Source organism: Petromyzon marinus, unplaced genomic scaffold, assembly GCF_048934315.1.
Source record: "Petromyzon marinus isolate PM22_M1 ecotype Great Lakes invasive population unplaced genomic scaffold, UKy_Petmar_22M1.pri1.0 PM_G_Scaffold_26, whole genome shotgun sequence".
In the NCBI taxonomy this organism is placed as follows: Eukaryota; Metazoa; Chordata; class Hyperoartia; order Petromyzontiformes; family Petromyzontidae; genus Petromyzon; species Petromyzon marinus.
In genome coordinates, this window is record NW_027422828.1 from 2144899 (window position 1) to 2164882 (window position 19984).

Genomic DNA, 19984 nt, shown 5'->3' on the forward strand with positions numbered 1-19984 from the left:
AGTACATCCAGCATCGTTTCTCCAAAAAACACGACTCTCAGTGAATGCTCTCGATGAATTTGACTTGCTTTTGTCTGAACACCCTGGCTGTGAAGTCGTATCGACGGCTGGGTGTCTGGCCGAATGAAAGTTATTATTATTTTTGTTTTATCTCAGGCCAAGCTGGATTACATGTAAAGGTAATAAATAAGTCGGGGACATCCATACGCTTGAACGTATGACATGGCACCTTGAGCATATTTGTGCATGCGTCTAGGGCTTCCTGTGAACGTAGCAGACGCCTGGATGCTACAAGGGGGGGGGGGGATGATGTAACGCCATTGTTGGGCTGTATGCGTATTACCACGGGAGCTGACCTGTAATAGCGGACATGTGTCAGCAGGGGGTGGTGTACAGACCAGGTGTGACGAACAGGGCCCCCAGACCCCAAGATGGGGGGGGGGGGGGCTGGGGGATGTTCCAGGGCCCCCTAGAGAGTTCCAGAAGGCTTGGCCAGGGGCGGAGAGACCCTGGAACGGGGATAAAAGCCGGACCCCTGAACGGGTTTGGCGGTCCTCGTCCACCTGAAGCTCTGAAGAAGTCTCTGAGCGCTATCCAAGGTCGCTCGCCCGCTCCACGACGACGACGCTGGGGGGCCGGGGCCCGCGCCGGGGCCTCCCCTCCACGACCGTCATCTTCGTCGCCCCGTGACGTTCCGGGCTCTCGAGGGGGGGCGCCGCTGCCGGGAGACTCCGGTGGCGGCGGCGCCCCCCCAGGAGAGCTCCCGCGGTGGCGGCGGCGGCGCCCGGCCGACGCCGGGAATCGGCCCGAGGGTCGCCCCGAAGCGCGGAGACGGCGGCGGAGAGTCGGGGCCGGCGCTCGGTGCCGACGAGTCGGCGGGCAAGGAGGAGGCGGAGGCGGAGAGACGCAGGGAGGCCGCGGTTGGACCGCGTGCGGCGTGGAAGAGACACTTCGACTTTTGGTGGCAGGGCGTGGGCAGGAGGGCGAGCAGCAGGATGGGCGGAGGAGGCGGAGCGAGAGGAGGAGGAGGGGAAGAGGAGGCCGAGGCGGTGATGAAGGCGGAGGAGGAAGAGGAGGAGGTTTTGGCCGGGCGGTCGCTGCTAAGCAAGCGGCGGGAGGTGGCGGCGGCGGCGGATTGCCCGGCGGGACCGAATCCCGATCCCTGCCCGGGCTCCTCTACCTGCCGCGCTCCTCCGCCTCCTCCGCCTCCTCCGCCTCCTCCGTCGCCGCCGGCTCCTCTTCTGCCGCCGCCGCCGCCACCGGCGCCGGCGGTCGCGGGCAAGCGGCGCTCGGCCCCGCGTGGGGCGACGTTCCACTTCTCCTCGCTGATGCCGCGGCCGCTGGCTGAGCCGCCGCCGCCCACCGAGAGGCGCCGGGGTCGCGCCCTGGAGAAGCAGCGGCAGCGACGGAAACAAACTCAGCAACAATACCGGCAGCAGAGAGCGTCGTCGTCGTCATCCAGCTGTTGGTCGTTCTCGGACGCATCGTCGTTGTCGTCGTCTTCATCATCGTCGTCGTCATCGCCGGAGGAGGTGGTGGAGGGGGACGAGGCGAAGGAGCGGAGGGACGAGGAGGAGGAGGTGGTGGTAGATGACGAGGTGAAGGAGCGGAGGGACGACGAGGAGGAGGTGGTGGTGGAGGGTAACGAGGTGAAGGAGCGGAGGGACGAGGAGGAGGAGGAGGTGGTGGTGGAGGGTGACGAGGCGAAGGAGCGGAGGGACGAGGAGGAGGAGGAGGGGGAGGTGGTGGTGGAGGGTGACGAGGTGAAGAAGCGGACGGACGATGAGGAGGAGGAGGGGGAGGTGGTGGTGGAGGGTGACGAGGTGAAGGAGCGGAGGGACGACAAGGAGGAGGAGGTGGTGGAGTCTACAGGGGGCGTCCGCAGGCTGCTGCTGAAGTTTCGCGCCAGCCGCCTGCAGCCGAGCGTCGACAGAGCACGAGACGAGGAGGAGGCGGCGGACAACGAGGAGGAGGAAGAAGAAGAAGAGGAGGAGGAGGAGGGGACTACGGAGATCACGCAGTGCAGCCGATGATGGCGACTGCAAGTCGGGCGACGGGGTGGAGGAGGAGGAGAGGGTGGCGAGTCTCAAGAGGGTGGAGGAGTGCCGGATTCTCAAGCAGATAGACGACATCATGGCTGAGATACACCAGCTGGAGGGGAGATGCAGGGTGAGGAGGAGCAGATGAGGTGTAGGGTGGTGAGGAGGGGCTGGGTGGTGAGGTGTAGGGTGGTGAGGAGGGGCTGGGTGGTGAGGTGTAGGGTGGTGAGGAGGAGCAGATGAGGTGTAGGGTGGTGAGGAGGGGCTGGGTGGTGAGGTGTAGGGTGGTGAGGTGGGACTGGGTGGTGGGTCTTCCTCTGGATTTGGAAACTCGACAGATATAACATCGATTTGGATTGGATGATTTTTTTCTTTCAGCCAGATTAAAATATGAGCGTGGGGAAGTCATCTACATCATTAGACCTCCTTTGGCAGTACCAAAATATAATAATAGGGGTTTTTCCCCTTTTTTCTGGCAACAAACTGAAACCTTTTTACAAGGATTTATATTACAGCATTAACCACAATACCTGCAGTCAAAATGCAAGCAAAAAACACGCACTATGATAATATATATGTGGAATTGTCCTTGAAACCGCTTGTTCCACACCAAGGGACGGCTTTCTTGAGAGCCTCGACCCAATTGGTGCTCGACCAGAGGACGCCAAAAGGTTTCAGTTTTCTTGCCACAAAAAAAGGGGAAACCCCTATGATGTGGAAGTCCTCGTTTCTGCCACTCAGTTGAGTACATCCAGCATCGTTTCTCCAAAAAACACGACTCTCAGTGAATGCTCTCGATGAATTTGACTTGCTTTTGTCTGAACACCCTGGCTGTGAAGTCGTATCGACGGCTGGGTGTCTGGCCGAATGAAAGTTATTATTATTTTTGTTTTATCTCAGGCCAAGCTGGATTACATGTAAAGGTAATAAATAAGTCGGGGACATCCATACGCTTGAACGTATGACATGGCACCTTGAGCATATTTGTGCATGCGTCTAGGGCTTCCTGTGAACGTAGCAGACGCCTGGATGCTACAAGGGGGGGGGGGGGATGATGTAACGCCATTGTTGGGCTGTATGCGTATTACCACGGGAGCTGACCTGTAATAGCGGACATGTGTCAGCAGGGGGTGGTGTACAGACCAGGTGTGACGAACAGGGCCCCCAGACCCCAAGATGGGGGGGGGGGGGGGCTGGGGGATGTTCCAGGGCCCCCTAGAGAGTTCCAGAAGGCTTGGCCAGGGGCGGAGAGACCCTGGAACGGGGATAAAAGCCGGACCCCTGAACGGGTTTGGCGGTCCTCGTCCACCTGAAGCTCTGAAGAAGTCTCTGAGCGCTACCCTGAAGACCCTGAAGACCCTGAAGCGAAGAGCCCAGTGACCCTGGCTAGGGTCGGGTTCAGACATAACCAGTGTAGGGTTAGCGCTAGAACCAGAGTAAGGGCACCGTAGTGTGGAGGGACTGCCTCCTGAGGTTATCGGCTGTGAGGGGTCGTCACCCCTCTGTGCTGTGGTTCCCTTGTTGAATAAACGTGTTGCCTCCAGCGAACCGTCTCGCCTCGTCTTGGACCCACTGCACGTGTAACCTGTGGTAATGAAACCTCTTGTCGCAAAAAATTAGCGGCGTGCGAACGTGAAAGGTGTTAACGAAGTAAAAATAAATTTTGATTTTAAGCTTTCGTGACTGCTAGGAATTCATGTTCTTGGTTCTTTCGGTAAAGTCACCACGTAGAAGGGAAATAATACAATAATAAAAATATAAAACAATACAATTCTCACGACGTTTCAACTGCAACACAAGCAATCGTCGTCAGGTGTGAAAACCACAACAAGAAAAATAATAAAAATATAAAATAAAAATTCTCACAACGTTTCGACTGCAACACAAGCATTCATCATCAGGTGTGAAAACCACAGCAAGAAAATTTGAAAAAAGTGGCGTTTTTTTAACGTTAGCACCACGGAGAGCAATTTGACAGTCATTCAGATGGACGAGCCCATCTATGTTCGGGATAGAGGAGGGGGGAGACGAAAATAATGGATGCGGTCTGAAAGCCACCATAAGTGTGAACAATCATTTAAGACCCGAAATGGTTTATCAAATCCTTCCAATGATTGCTAAGCCAGAATTCCTTCCTCTCGGTTGAAATTGTCTCTGTGTATATGTGGATAGCCTCATGAACGAATCTCTCATGGTAGCCAGATGGATTGCAAAGAACCTCCGTCTTGGAGAAGTCAATGTCATGTGAGCCTACTGAATAATAACAGTGATCTGCCACGGCCGAGGTGTTGGTCCTACCGTTTTTTAGGTCTGCATTCTGTTCACGAATGAGGTCCGAGACATGTCGTTTAGTTTCTCCAATGTAACTACTACCACAGAGGCAACTTAGTTTGTAGACGCCAGGGTACTGTATGTCCGGAATCACATCTTTTACAGACGGAACCAGATCACGGATTTTATGTAATGTGTTGAAACGGAACTGGATCTTGTCTTTAGTCAAGATTTTGGAGATCTCTTTTGTGATCCCCGCAATGTAGGGTAAAGTGATGGTTTTGAAAGTCTCCTCAAGAGGGTCCTTCTTCATGGTTGGAGTGATAGCTTTGCGGATTGTGTAGTCGGAGTAACCATTAGCCTTAAGAGCTTGGTGTACGTGCTTGAGTTCACTGGCTATGTGTTCCTGGTCGGATATGCATTGGGCTCTATGGTGCAGAGTCTTGATGAGGGAATTCTTCTGGGATGGATGGTGGTGGGAATCCGGTTTCAGGTAAGCATCCGTATGGGTAGCTTTCCCGTAGACAGAGTGGCTCATTGAACCATCATTTTTTTTTACCAATTCCACTTTACAGTAAAATTGTAGACACGGCACAATATATACTTCTGAATCTTTATTTTTACCAACATTTAAAAAAAATATTCTCCGTTAAGGCAAAATTCTGAAATATTGGATTTTTTACCAAGCCTTGTGAATTCACCTTGTATCTGAACAAGTTAAATTTGTGCAAATATTTGTTTTCAAACGTAAAAATAACAGACATTGCTTACAAATATCAGCTCTATGTTTTCAAGTAAATACATTTTGGGTAGTGAATAAATTATAGTCTAAATAAGCTACACATGACGAATTGTAGGCAATTATAGTTATAATCAAATACATTTTTAAACAATCACGTGGTCCCTGTAGTCGCCGTTAGAGACAATCTGCTTGAAACAGTTTATCAACATATATACGAATACATTGATTCGAATAAGCAGAGTTAATTTCCTATTTATGGCATGCCAGTTATGTGTCAGTTTTCAATATTAACATCACCTTATAAAAGAATAACATTTAAAATACGCACAGAGAAGTATTCATTCGTAATTATTGACAGGCATATTAACAAAATTGAATTGCTGCAGTGAAATATACTGCATCAGGTTACATCGTATTAAGAAGCTATTTTAAAAATACGCACCGCCTGCTTAACAGTGTATGTACAACAAACTATTGTAGTGTCATTCAAAACGAGTAGGCCATTGCATGCTTGCATCTGGGTCAAAATGTAGCAAATTCTAAACATTGCCAACAAATAATAGATCACGGAGTTTAGATCGCAACACAAACAATCGTCATCAGGTGGGACAACCACAGCAGCAAGACAACTGCTGAAGTAGGCGCCTACTTCAGCGTCTTCTTCTTGCTGTGGTTGTCCCACCTGATGACGATTGCTTGTGTTGTGATATAAACGCCGTGATCTGTTATGTTTCTACCCACGTGGTGACTTTACCGAAATAACTTGAGAGTGTGGATTCCTGCAGTCACAAAAGCTTCGAATCAAGATTGCCGACAAACTACACAACTGAGATGATGCATCAATCATCGCCCCCTACTGACAGGCTCTTGTCCACATGCAGGCCGGTGCAGGGCCACCACCTTGTGCCACACAGGGGCAGCTGCTACCTGGGGATGCCCTTCGAGCATCTCAGACGAGATACGAAACTCCGAGTTGCCGAGGCGATTAAGCAAGCACCATGTAAAAGCAATTATCATTAGAACATCGTGAATGCTTGGGAGCGTATTGGCTCTCGCTCCTGGTCAGAGATTGACCCAACCCACAGGTCCACAAAGACTGGCCGCTCGCTCTTACTCTGCAGGTTAAACCTAGGAATTGAGTGTTCAACTTCACATTCTTGTCATTAAAGGCCTGTGACAAAGGTGCATCTATTGGAGCGACATCGTCTCTGGCTTACACATCTACCGGGTCTCCACTTGACTTTGTATTGTCTAGGAAGTCCACCCACACCTCCACTTCCACAAACTGCTGAGAGTTGCCTCGCTCTGCCTCACAGTCAGAATTCTCCTCCTGCTTCACGTTGCCTCCATCGATTAGAAGGTCCCATTTTGGAGTTGAATCTTCATCTTCACATTTCACCTTCACTTCTTCACATTTCACCATCACTTCTTCACATTTCACCTTCACTTCTTCGCTCTTCACCATCACTTCTTCCCTCTTCACCATCACCTCTTCATATTTCACCTCGATACCTTTAAAAGTGTCCAAGCTGGAATTTTCTTCCGGTTCTTGTTTAATGAGGGATGGGCTCATGGTGGCACTTTGACTTTCACAAGTGGATTTCAGACTCCACTCCTTGCAGATCTTCTGATGCTTCTGTGTTCTCTGGTGTACTTGAAGATTTGATGAATCTGCAAACGCCTTCCCACACACACTGCACTTGAAGGGTTTCTCTCCCGTGTGTGTTCTCTGGTGTACTACAAGAGATGAACGTGCAAATGCCTTCACGCACACACTGCACTTGAAGGGTTTCTCTCCTGTGTGTGTTCTCTGGTGTTCTACAAGAAGAGATGAACGTGGAAACGCCTTCAAGCACACACTGCACTTGAAGGGTTTCTCTCCTGTGTGTGTCCTCTGGTGTATTACAAGAGCAGATGAATATGCAAACGCCTTTCCACACACACTGCACTTGAAGGGTTTCTCTCCTGTGTGTGTTCTCTGGTGTGCTACAAGAGTACATGAATGTGCAAACGCCTTCACACACACACTGCACTTGAAGGGTTTCTCTCCCGTGTGTGTTCTCTGGTGTGTTACAAGAGCAGATGACCGTGAAAATGCCTTCCCACACACACTGCACTTGAAGGGTTTCTCTCCCGTGTGTGTTCTCTGGTGTTCTACAAGAAGAGATGAACGTGGAAACGCCTTTAAGCACACACTGCACTTGAAGGGTTTCTCTCCTGTGTGTGTCCTCTGGTGTATTACAAGAGCAGATGAATATGCAAACGCCTTTCCACACACACTGCACTTGAAGGGTTTCTCTCCTGTGTGTGTTCTCTGGTGTGCTACAAGAGTACATGAATGTGCAAACGCCTTCACACACACACTGCACTTGAAGGGTTTCTCTCCCGTGTGTGTTCTCTGGTGTGTTACAAGAGCAGATGACCGTGAAAATGCCTTCCCACACACTGCACTTGAAGGGTTTCTCTCCTGTGTGAGTTCTCTTGTGCCGTGTCAAATCTCCAGTCCGATCCGTGCTGTATGCACACCAGTCGCATTGTTGACTTGTCCTACCGAGCTGCGCTGAGTGCATTTGCTCCATCAGACCAATTCTGCAGAGGAAGCGTCAGAGGAAGCGTCAGCTGCAGACAGAAAAAAATAATATCCACACCATCTACACGTCAGTATCGATGCACAGAGGAAAGCATACATACACAGTAACACGTGTGTCTATACTTATTCATATATTCATGATATAGTGGAAAAGTGTCCCAAATTCATCACATGGGCTGTTATGGCACACAATGAGAGGGCAAATGGTTATAAACATGCCTGGAAGCCCTCGTATCTTCAAAATGAATGTTCACCAAAAACTCCGAGCACACAATTATAGCTGTCTGGCTACAAAAGGAATATTTATGAGAGCTAAATTCAGCTGACATAGCAAAGGGTGTTGAAAACAATACTATTTGTCTTCTTTGGTTCTTTCGGTAAAGTCACGTAGAATGAGAATAAAATAATAAATTGATAAAATAAAATAACACAATAATATTCTCACGACGTTTCGGCCACAACACAAGCGGCCTTCATCAGGTGAAGGGAGCGAGACTGTCTGGTAGGACAGCGCTGGAGTGAGAGAGCCACGTTCAGATCACGGCTTTTAAGCTGTGTGAGAGGAACAAAGAGCCTTCACGAAGGAATTAGCATAAAATTTAGCATTGAAAAGGCTGAATGATTAGCTTGTGACTGGTCAAAGAAATAGCTATGTTAAAAGTTAAAGCATACACATCCGCAGAGGCACCCATTGTTAAAAGGAATTAGCATAGAATTTAGCATTGAAATAGCTAAATTAAGGCATTCGCTTGTAACTGCTACAGAAATAGTTACGTTGAAGTCAGAGCATACACATTCACCGAGGCACTTAGTACAAATCAAAACAGGAGAATTTAGCATTGAAATAACTAGGCGAATTTAGCATTGAAATAACTGGGTGATTTGCTAGTGACTGGTCACAGAAATGACTACAAATCTGAGCTATTCACAGTACTATATAGTGAACCAATAAAAACTAAAATATAAATTACCTTCATGTTATCAATAAACTCTATATTCTCCAATCAGCTAAGCTACCAACCATGAGTCGTTATATATCACAATGCTATATGGCGAAAAAATGGGTGGATTCTTACCCTCAAATTTCCGTACCACGGATAGCTACGGGCCCCATTCAGACGGACGAGTTCGTCCATGGTCGGAACAGAGGAGGGGGAAAGAGACAGCTGCGAAGCCCTAGTATACTCCATGTTGTAAACCATACCATTAACCGTGGTGTGAGAGGTATTAAGAGGCAATGCTGGCGAAAGAGCTGCGGTCTGAAGGTCATCGTAAAATTACAATTAATTAAGAACAGAAATGATTTAACACATCTTTCCAGTGGTTACTGAGCCTGAATCCATCTTCTCGGTTGAAATTGTCTCTGTGCTTGTATATGTGAATGGCCTCATGAACGAATCTCTCATGGTAGCCAGTTGGTTTGCAAAGAACCTCCGTCTTGGAGAAGTCAATGTCATGTGAGCCCACTGAATTGTAACAGTGATCTGCCACGGCAGAGGAGTTCGTCTTACCGTGTTTCAAGTCTGCTTTATGTTCGCGGATGCGATCCGAGATATGTCTTTTGGTTTCTCCAATGTAGCTACTACCACAGAGGCACTTTAGTTTGTAAACGCCCGGGTACTGTATGTCTGGAAGAGCATCTTTTACAGATGGAACTAAATCACGGATTTTGTGTACTGTGTTGAATCGGACCTGGATCTTGTGTTTATTCAGGATTTTGGAGATCTTTTTAGTGACCCCTGCAATGTAGGGTAAGGTGATGGTTTTGAGTGGCTTGAGTCACATCTCTGCAGACGTAGCAAGATCTGAAATCGCTGCAACCCTCAAAAACGCTAAGTTGCCACCTAGCAACATCAGCAAAGACGAACGTTTTGAATTATCTCAATTAAAAAAGAGGGATGATATTGTCGTTCTCTCAGCCGACAAAGGCAATGCCACTGTCATCATGGACAAAACAGAATATAACAACAAAATTCAAGAACTACTCAACGATGGCAGCTATACAAAAATAAAAAGAGATCCCACCAACAGCCTGGTCACCAAAACGAACAAAATTATCTCTGATTCAACAGCATTAATTGATGAGAACAAACAGTTCTTGTTGAAACCCTCTGCTGCCAGACCACCAAGATTATATGGCCTTCCAAAGATACACAAAGAAGATACACCCCTTCGTCCCATCGTCTCTACTATCAGCTCCCCCACCTACAAACTGGCACGTTTTCTGGCTGATATACTGCGACCTTTCACTGGAAAAACCACCTCTGCGGTACTAAATTCTACTCACCTGGTATCGACAATCAAAGACATTTCCCTGTCCCCAAACGACCTGCTTGTCAGTTTTGATGTGGTGTCCTTGTTCACCAAAGTCCCGGTACCTGACACCATCGCTATCATTGAAGACCTGGTTCATCAAGGACTGCATACTGATGTACCCCCCTGGTGAGACATTGCTTAACCAACACATACTTCACCTGGAATGGAACTTTCTACAAACAAACTGAGGGCACCCCAATGGGCTCCCCCCTATCTCCGGTTGTAGCCAACGTATTCATGGAAAAATTTGAAACTGACGCCATCCAGACTGCCACTCTACGCCCGACCTTATGGAAGAGGTACGTTGATGACACCTTTGTCATCTGGCCACATGGCCAGCCTGCTCTAGACCAATTCCGCGACCACATCAATTCCATACACCCAGCCATCAGATTTACCATGGAGGTCGAAAAAGATGGCAAACTACCCTTTCTGGATGTCTTAATTAAAAGGAGACATGATGGTTCAATGAGCCACTCTGTCTACAGGAAAGCTACCCATACAGATGCTTACTTGAAACCAGATTCCCACCACCATCCATCCCAGAAGAACTGCCTCATCAAGACTCTATACCATAGAGCCCAATGCATTTCCGACCAGGAACACATTACCAGTGAACTCAAACACGTACACCAGGCTCTCAGGGCTAATGGCTACTCCGACTACACAATCCGCAAAGCCATCACTCCAGTCATGAAGAAGGATCCTCTTGTGGAGCCACTCAAAACCATCACCTTACCCTACATTGCAGGGGTCACTAAAAAGATCTCCAAAATCCTGAATAAACACAAGATCCAGGTCCGATTCAACACAGTACACAAAATCCGTGATTTAGTTCCATCTGTAAAAGATGCTCTTCCAGACATACAGTACCCGGGCGTTTACAAACTAAAGTGCCTCTGTGGTAGTAGCTACATTGGAGAAACCAAAAGACATATCTCGGATCGCATCCGCGAACATAAAGCAGACTTGAAACACGGTAAGACGAACTCCTCTGCCGTGGCAGATCACTGTTACAATTCAGTGGGCTCACATGACATTGACTTCTCCAAGACGGAGGTTCTTTGCAAACCAACTGGCTACCATGAGAGATTCGTTCATGAGGCCATTCACATATACAAGCACAGAGACAATTTCAACCGAGAAGATGGATTCAGGCTCAGTAACCACTGGAAAGATGTGTTAAATCATTTCTGTTCTTAATTAATTGTAATTTTACGATGACCTTCAGACCGCAGCTCTTTCGCCAGCATTGCCTCTTAATACCTCTCACACCACGGTTAATGGTATGGTTTACAACATGGAGTATACTAGGGCTTCGCAGCTGTCTCTTTCCCCCTCCTCTGTTCCGACCATGGACGAACTCGTCCGTCTGAATGGGACCCGTAGCTATCCGTGGTACGGAAATTTGAGGGTAAGAATCCACCCATTTTTTCGCCATATAGCATTGTGATATATAACGACTTATGGTTGGTAGCTTAGCTGATTGGAGAATATAGAGTTTATTGATAACATGAAGGTAATTTATATTTTAGTTTTTATTGGTTCACTATATAGTACTGTGAATAGCTCAGATTTGTAGTCATTTCTGTGACCAGTCACTAGCAAATCACCCAGTTATTTCAATGCTAAATTCGCCTAGTTATTTCAATGCTAAATTCTCCTGTTTTGATTTGTACTAAGTGCCTCGGTGAATGTGTATGCTCTGACTTCAACGTAACTATTTCTGTAGCAGTTACAAGCGAATGCCTTAATTTAGCTATTTCAATGCTAAATTCTATGCTAATTCCTTTTAACAATGGGTGCCTCTGCGGATGTGTATGCTTTAACTTTTAACATAGCTATTTCTTTGACCAGTCACAAGCTAATCATTCAGCCTTTTCAATGCTAAATTTTATGCTAATTCCTTCGTCAAGGCTCTTTGTTCCTCTCACACAGCTTAAAAGCCGTGATCTGAACGTGGCTCTCTCACTCCAGCGCTGTCCTACCAGACAGTCTCGCTCCCTTCACCTGATGAAGGCCGCTTGTGTTGTGGCCAAAACGTCGTGAGAATATTATTGTGTTATTTTATTTTATCAATTTATTATTTTATTCTCATTCTACGTGACTTTACCGAAAGAACCAAAGAAGATGAATCATTGCAGTCACGAAAGCTTTAAATCGAAATACTATTTGTGTTAGGCAGAAATTCATAAATTAATGTTCAATCACAACTTAGAGGTGTGAATCCAGGCTCAGATGTCCTTGAATGCTGGGATGAACAGTTCCGACTTCAGCTGCATGTGCGTGCTGTGTTCACCTCCTGTTTCCATTCTTACAAAGAGTTCCAGAGGAAAACAAAAGTAAACTATTGTTTTGATATAACCTCCGTGTTCAATAGAGTTGATAGACTTTACTGCAAACACAAACTTGACACTGTCACACACTGGCGGTGGCGTGTCCAGAATCATGCCTGGCCACCTTCATCTGCTCAGCATTAATGCTTCCTCACTACACCAAGTAATTAATCGAGGATCAACGAACATAGCCGAGGCTAACTGGAGTTTGCGTGTCTCTCTCCGTGGTGAGATGTTAACTACCTCACCTGGTGTACAGGAAGTCGTGGGTTTGATCCCGACCGTGACGCCTGCTGTATATTTGGAGTTTGCACATCTCTCCGTATAGCGTCTTTGACCGATAGACATTGACACACGTATTCTTGTTTCTTTCAGCAAAGTTACGTAGACAGAAAATAACAATAACAGATAATACAATTACATTAAATTAAGACCACTTGTGTTGCGATCAAAACGACGTCAGTTTTTTTAGCTTTATTTACAATTTTTTAAATTATTTTTATTTTCTGTTATTTTCATTAAATTTTCTATCTATGTGACTTTACCGAAAGAACCAAAAATATTAATTCCTGCAGTAACCAAAGTTTTAAGTCAAAACATTCACACACGTTGACAAAGCCTCACCTTGTGTTGTTGTGGGCAGGTCGCTTCTGATAACAAGAGCGGTATAGCAGCTCAAGCGGGCTTGGCCTTGTGAAAAATATAAAAACTGCGTGAATATTTACAATAAAACAAAGCTACAAAGTGGTGATCCGGGTGAAGGCAAATTAAACTTAAAGCGAGATAATTAAAGTGAATGCAATCAGGCGAGGGCAGGAGGCAAGGCCACCGCGTGGCTAGGCCCCGCGTTGTAAAGTTCCAACTTGGACATCGATTCCCATGCTCGCTGCTACTCAACTGACATCCCTACGAGAGAGAGCGAGGCTCTACCTTGGTAAACAACAACCACCACCACCAGCACAACAACCACAATCGCAATGAGAATTTCTCACCTCGGATTTCAGTGCAGGAAGCGATAGCTTCCTGTTACCTCGTGACGTCACGCAGCAGCAGGTGACATGACGTCACATCCGAGATACGAGACACGCTCCTCCCACAATGAGCGGTCTGTAACTTACTATATTAGAGAATGAATAAATTATGTTAATGTACCATCCGTTATGTCGTGAGTGCTGAACCCGTCGCAATAAACTCGCGAGGGCTTTAACGAGTACATTATGTTAATGAGCCGCCAGTCACTGGGCGTAGCTTTGCCCAAATAAGGATTGGCAATGGAACGATATCGGCAGTGACCCCAGCGGAGGTGACGTCACGCTCAAGAACGCGGTGGATGGGGGAGGGGTAAATACTTTGGTGACATGACGTCACTGGCAAGGTACACCACCCCATGGCGTTTCACGCTAATGAAGTAATGCTGAGTGGTGACGTCACAGAGCGGGGTTGGAGTTTAAGTTGATTTAGATTCATTTTACATTGCTCCCTCCCTTGGGTGCGTGGGCTCAGCTGCAACAACGTGGACATTATTGTGTGTACACTGTGTGTGTGTGTACACTGTGTGTGTGTATACTGTGTGTATACACTGTGTGTGTACACTGTGTGTATACACTATGTGTGTGTGTACACTGTATACACTGTGTGTATACAGTGTACACTGTGTGTATACACTGTGTGTGTGTACACAATGTGTGTGTACACTGTGTGTGTTTACACTGTGTGTGTGTACACTGAGTGTGTGTAGGTGTTCACGCCACGTCCCTTTCTCTGTGTGTGTACACTCTGTGTGTGTGTACACTGAGTGTGTGTAGGTGTTCACGCCACGTCCCTTTCTCTGTCACCATTTTAATTCTGGGCCAAAGAGGTCCCGCAAATGTAAACATTTTCTGTTTAAAATGTAACACGAACATAACAAACAATGAATTATATTCTTGGTTCTTTCGGTAAAGTCACGTTGAAGGGAAACAATAAAAATATATAAAATAATAAAATTCTCACGACGTTTCGACTGTAACACAAGCAGTCATCATCAGGTGTCAAAACCAACGGCAAGAAACATTTGAAAGAAGTGGCGGTTTGTATTTATTTTTAAACGTTAGCGCCACGGAGAGTGATTTGGAAGGTATTCAGATGGACGAGTCCATCTATGTTCGGAAAAGAGGAGGGGGGAGACGAAAAATTAATGTATGCTGTCTGAAAGCCACCGTAAGCGTGAACAATCAAAAGACCCGAAATGGTTTATCAAATCCTTCCAATGATTGCTAAGCCAGAATTCCTTCCTCTCGGTTGAAATTGTCTCTGTGCTTGTATATGTGGATAGCCTCATGAACGAATCTCTCATGGTAGCCAGATGGATTGCAGAGAACCTCCGTCTTGGAGAAGTCAATGTCATGTGAGCCTACTGAATTATAACAGTGATCTGCCACGGCCGAGGTGTTGGTCCTACCGTGTTTAAGGTCTGCTTTGTGTTCACGAATGCGGTCTGAGACATGGCGTTTGGTTTCTCCAATGTAACTACTACCACAGAGGCAACTTAGTTTGTAGACACCAGGGTATTGTATGTCCGGAATCACATCTTTTACAGACGGGACCAGATCACGGGTTTTATGTAATGTGTTGAATCGGACCTGGATCTTGTGTTTATTCAAGATTTTGGAGATCTTTTTTGTGATCCCCGCAATGTAGGGCAAAGTGATGGTTTTGAAAGGCTCCTCAAGAGGGTCCTTCTTCATGGTTGGAGTGAGAGCTTTGCGGATTGTAAGAGCTTGGTGTAACGTGCTTGAGTTCACTGGCTATGTGTTCCTGGTCGGATATGCATTGGGCTCTATGGTGCAGAGTCTTGATGACGGAATTCTTCTGGGATGGATGGTGGTGGGAATCCGGTTTCAGGTAAGCATCCGTATGGGTAGCTTTCCTGTAGACAGAGTGGCTCATTGAACCATCATTTTTTTACCAATTACACTTTACAATAAAATTGTAGACACGGCACAATATATACTTCTGAATCTTTATTTTTACCAACATTTAAAAAAATATTCTCTGTTAAGGCAAAATTCTGAAATATTGGATTTTTTACAAAGCCTTGTGAATTCACCTTGTATCTGAACAAGTTCAATTTGTGCAAATATTTTTTTTCAAACGTAAAAATAACAAAGACATTGCTTACAAATATCAGCTCTACGTTTTCAAGTAAATACATTTTGGGTAGTGAATAAATTATAGTCTAAATAAGCTACACATGACGAATTGTAGGCAATTATAGTTATAATCAAATACATTTTTAAACAATCACGTGGTCCCTGTAGTCGCCGTTAGAGACAATCTGCTTGAAACAGTTTATCAACATATATACGAATACATTGATTCGAATAAGCAGAGTTAATTTCCTATTTATGGCATGCCAGTTACGTGTCAGTTTTCGATATCAACATCACCTTATAAAAGAATAACATTTAAAATATGCACAGACAAGTATTCATTCGTAATTATTGACAGGCATATTAACAAAATTGAATTACTGCAGTGAAATATACTGCATCAGGTTACATCGTATTAACAAGAAGCTATTTTAAAAATACGCACCGCCTGCTTAACAGTGTATGTACAACGTACTATTGTAGTGTCATTCAAAACGAGTAGGCCATTGCATGCTGGCGTCTGGGTCAAAATGTAGCAAATTCTAAACATTAGCTACAAATAATAGATCACGGAGTTTAGATCGCAACACAAGCAATCGTCATCAGGTTGGACAAGCACAGCAGCAAGAAGAAACTGCTGGAGTAGGCGCCTACTACTTCAGCGTCTTCTTCTTGCTGTGGTTGTCCCACCTGATGACGATTGCTTGTGTTGTGATCTAAACGCCGCGGTCTGTTATGTTTCTACTACGTGGTGACTTTACTGAAATAACTCGAGAGTGTGGATTCCTGCAGTCACGAAAGCTTCGAATCAAGATTACCTACAAACTACACAACTGAGATGACGCATCAATCATCGCCCCCTACTGACAGGCTCTTGTCCACATGCAGGCCGGTCTAGGGCCACCACCCTGTGCCACACAGGGGCAGCTGCTACTTGGGGATGCTCTTCGAGTGTTTCAGACGAGGTACGACACGAAACTCCGAGTTGCTGAGGCGGTTAAGCAAGCACCGTGTAAATGCAATTATTATTATAACATAGTGAATGCTTGGGGGCTTGTCTCTCGCTCCTGGTGAGAGATTGACCCAACCCACAGGTCCACAAAGACTGGCCGCCCTTACTCTGCAGGTTGAATCTAGGAATTGAGTGTTCAACTTCACATTCTTGTCATTAAAGGCCTGTGACAAAGGTGCATCTATTGGAGCGACATCGTCTCTGGCTTACACATCTACGGGGTCTCCACTTGACTTTGTATTGTCTAGGAGGAAGTCCACCCACACCTCCACTTCCTCAAACTGCTGGGAGTCGCCTCGCTCTGCCTCAGTCAGAATTCTCCTCCTGCTTCACGTTGCCTCCATCGATGTGAAGGTCCCATTTTGGAGCTTAATTTTCATCTTCACATTTTACCGTCACTTCTTTGCTCTTCACCATCACCTCTTCACATTTCACCTCGGTTCCTTTACAGTGTCAAAGCTGGGATTTTCCTCCGGTTCTTGTTTCATGAGGGATGGGCTCATTGTGGAACTTTGACTTTCACAAGCTGATTTCAGACTCCTCTCCTTGCAGATCTTCTGATGCTTCTGTGTTCTCTGGTGTACTTGAAGATTTGATGAATCTGGAAACGCCTTCCAGCAGAGTGCACCGGAAGGGTTTCTCTCCTGTGTGTGTCCTCTGGTGTTTTTTTAGAAAAGATGACTGTGAAAAGGCCTTCCCACACAGACTGCACTTGAAGGGTTTCTCTCCCATGTGTGTTCTATGGTGTCTTTGACGATTTGATGAACGTGCAAACGCCATCCCGCATAGAGTGCACCTGAAGGGTTTCTCTCCCGTGTGTGTTCTCTGGTGTACTTTAAGATGTGGCAACTGTGCAAACATCATCCCGCACAGAGTGCACCTGAAGGGTTTCTCTCCCGTGTGTATTCTCTCGTGTCTTTGAAGATGTGACACACGTACAAACGCCATCCCGCACAGAATGCACCTGAAGGGTTTCTCTCCTGTGTGTGTTCTCTGGTGTACTTTAAGATGTGGTGACTGTGCAAACGCCTTCCCGCACAGAGTGCACCTGAAGGGTTTCTCTCCTGTGTGTGTTCTCTGGTGTTTTACAAGAACAGATGACTGTGAAAATGCCTTCCCACACACACTGCACTTGAAGGGTTTCTCTCCTGTGTGTGTTCTCTGGTGGATCTGAACAACTGATGAATATGCAAACGCCTTCCCGCACAAGGTGCACCTGAAGGGTTTCACTCCTGTGTGTGTTCTCTGGTGGGTCTGAAGAACTGATGGCCAGGCAAATGCCTTCCCACACACAGTGCACTTGAAGGGTTTCTCTCCTGTGTGTGTTCTCTGGTGGGTCTGAAGAACTGATGGCCATGCAAATGCCTTCCCACACACAGTGCACTTGAAGGGTTTCACTCCTGTGTGTGTTCTCTGGTGGGCCTGAAGAACTGATGGCCATGCAAATGCCTTCCCACACACAGTGCACTTGAAGGGTTTCTCTCCCGTGCGTGTTCTCTGGTGTTTTTTCAGAGCAGATGAATTTGCAAACGCCTTCCCACACACAGTGCACTTGAAGGGTTTCTCTCCCGTGTGTGTTCTCTGGTGTCTTTTAAGATTATATGACTGTGAAAATGCCTCCCCACACACACTGCACTTGAAGGGTTTCTCTCCCGTGTGTGTTCGCTGGTGTCTTTTATGAGCAAATGACTGTGAAAATGCCTCCCCACACACACTGCACTTGAAGGGTTTCTCTCCCGTGTGTGTTCTCTGGTGTATTTTAAGAGCAGATGACGGTGAAAATGCCTTGTCACACACACTGCACTTGAAGGGTTTCTCTCCAGTGCGAGTTCTCTGGTGCTGTGTCAAATTTCCAGTCCGATCCGTGCTGTATGCACGCTGGTCGCATTGTTGACTTGTCGTACAGAGCTGCGCTGAGTGCCTTTGCTCCATCAGACCAGCGTCAGCTGCAGACAGAAAATAAGAATATACACACCATCTACACGTCAGTATCGAGGCACAGAGGAATGCATATATACACAGTAACACGTGACTTATACGTCTATACTTATTCATATATTCATGATGCAGTGAAAAAGTTTCCCAAATTCCTCGCACGGGCTGTGATGGCACACAATGAGAGGGCAATGTCATAAACATGCCTGGAAGCCCTCGCATCTTCAAAATGAATGTTCACCCAAAACTCTAAGTACACAATTTCGGCTGTCTGGCTACAAAAGGAATATTTATAAGAGCTAAATTCAGCTGACATAGCAAAGGGTGTTGAAAACAATACTATTTGTGTTATGCAGAAATGCATAAATTAATGTTCAATCGCAACTTAGAGGTGTGAATCCAGGCTCAGATGTCCTTGAATGCTGGGGATGAACAGTTCCAACTTCAGCTGAATGTGTGTGCTGTGTTCACCTCCTGTTTCCATTCTTACAATGAGTTCCAGAGGAAAACAAAAATAAACTATTGTTTTGATATAACCTCCGTGTGCAATAGAGTTAATAGACTTTACTGCAAACACAAACTTGACACTGTCACACACTGGCGGTGGCGTGTCCAGAATCATGCCTGGCCACCTTCATCTGCTCGGCATTAATGCTTCCTCACTCCACCAAGTAATTAATCGAGGATCAATGAACATAGCCGAGGCTAACTGGAGTTTGCGTGTCTCTTTCCGTGGTGAGATGTTAACTACCTCACCTAATATACAGGAAGTCATGGGTTCGATCCCGACCCTGACGCTTGCTGTATATTTGGAGTTTGCGCGTCTTTGACCGATAGACATTGACACACGTATTCTTGTTTCTTTCAGTAATGTTACGTAGACAGAAAATAACAATAACAGATAATACAATTAAATTAAATAAAGACTACTTGTGTTGCGATCAAAACGAGGGTTTTTTTTTGCTTTATTTACTATTTTTTTATTTTTATTGTTATTTTTTATTTTCTATCTACGTGACTTTACCGAAAGAACCAAGAATATTAATTCCTGCAGTCACCAAAGTTTTAAGTCAAAACATTCACACACGTTGATAAAGCCTCACCTTGTGTTGTTGTGGGCAGGTCGCTTCTGATAACAAGAGCGGTATAGCAGCTCAAGCGGGCTTGGCCTGCTAACAAAAGAAAATAAAAACTGCGTGAATATTTACAATAAAACAAAGTTACAAAGTGACGAGCCGGGTGAAGACAAATTAAACTTAAGCGAGATAATTAAAGTAAATGCAATCAGGTGAGGGCAGGAGGCAAGGCCCCGCGTGGCTAGGCCCCGCGTTGTAAAGTTGCAACCTGGACATCGATTCCCATGCTCGCTGCTACTCAACTGACATCCCTACGAGAGAGAGAGGCTCTACCTTGGTAAACAACAACCACCAAAACCACCACCACAACAACCACAATGAGAATTTCTCACCTCGGATTTCAGTGCAGGAAGCGATAGCTTCCTGTTTAGATCGTGACGTCACACGGTAGCAGGTGACGTGACGTCACGTCCGGAGAACGAGATACGTTCCTCCCACAATGAGCGGCTCCGTAACTAAATTAGAGAATGAATGTT

The 19984-nt window shown here is 46.2% G+C and overlaps 1 protein-coding gene across 1 annotated transcript in view; it reads left to right on the forward strand.

Annotated features, from left to right (window-relative positions):
• LOC142913470 (uncharacterized) overlaps positions 1–19984 on the forward strand; it is a 60074-nt gene that overhangs the window by 25912 nt on the left and 14178 nt on the right. The window lies entirely within an intron of this gene.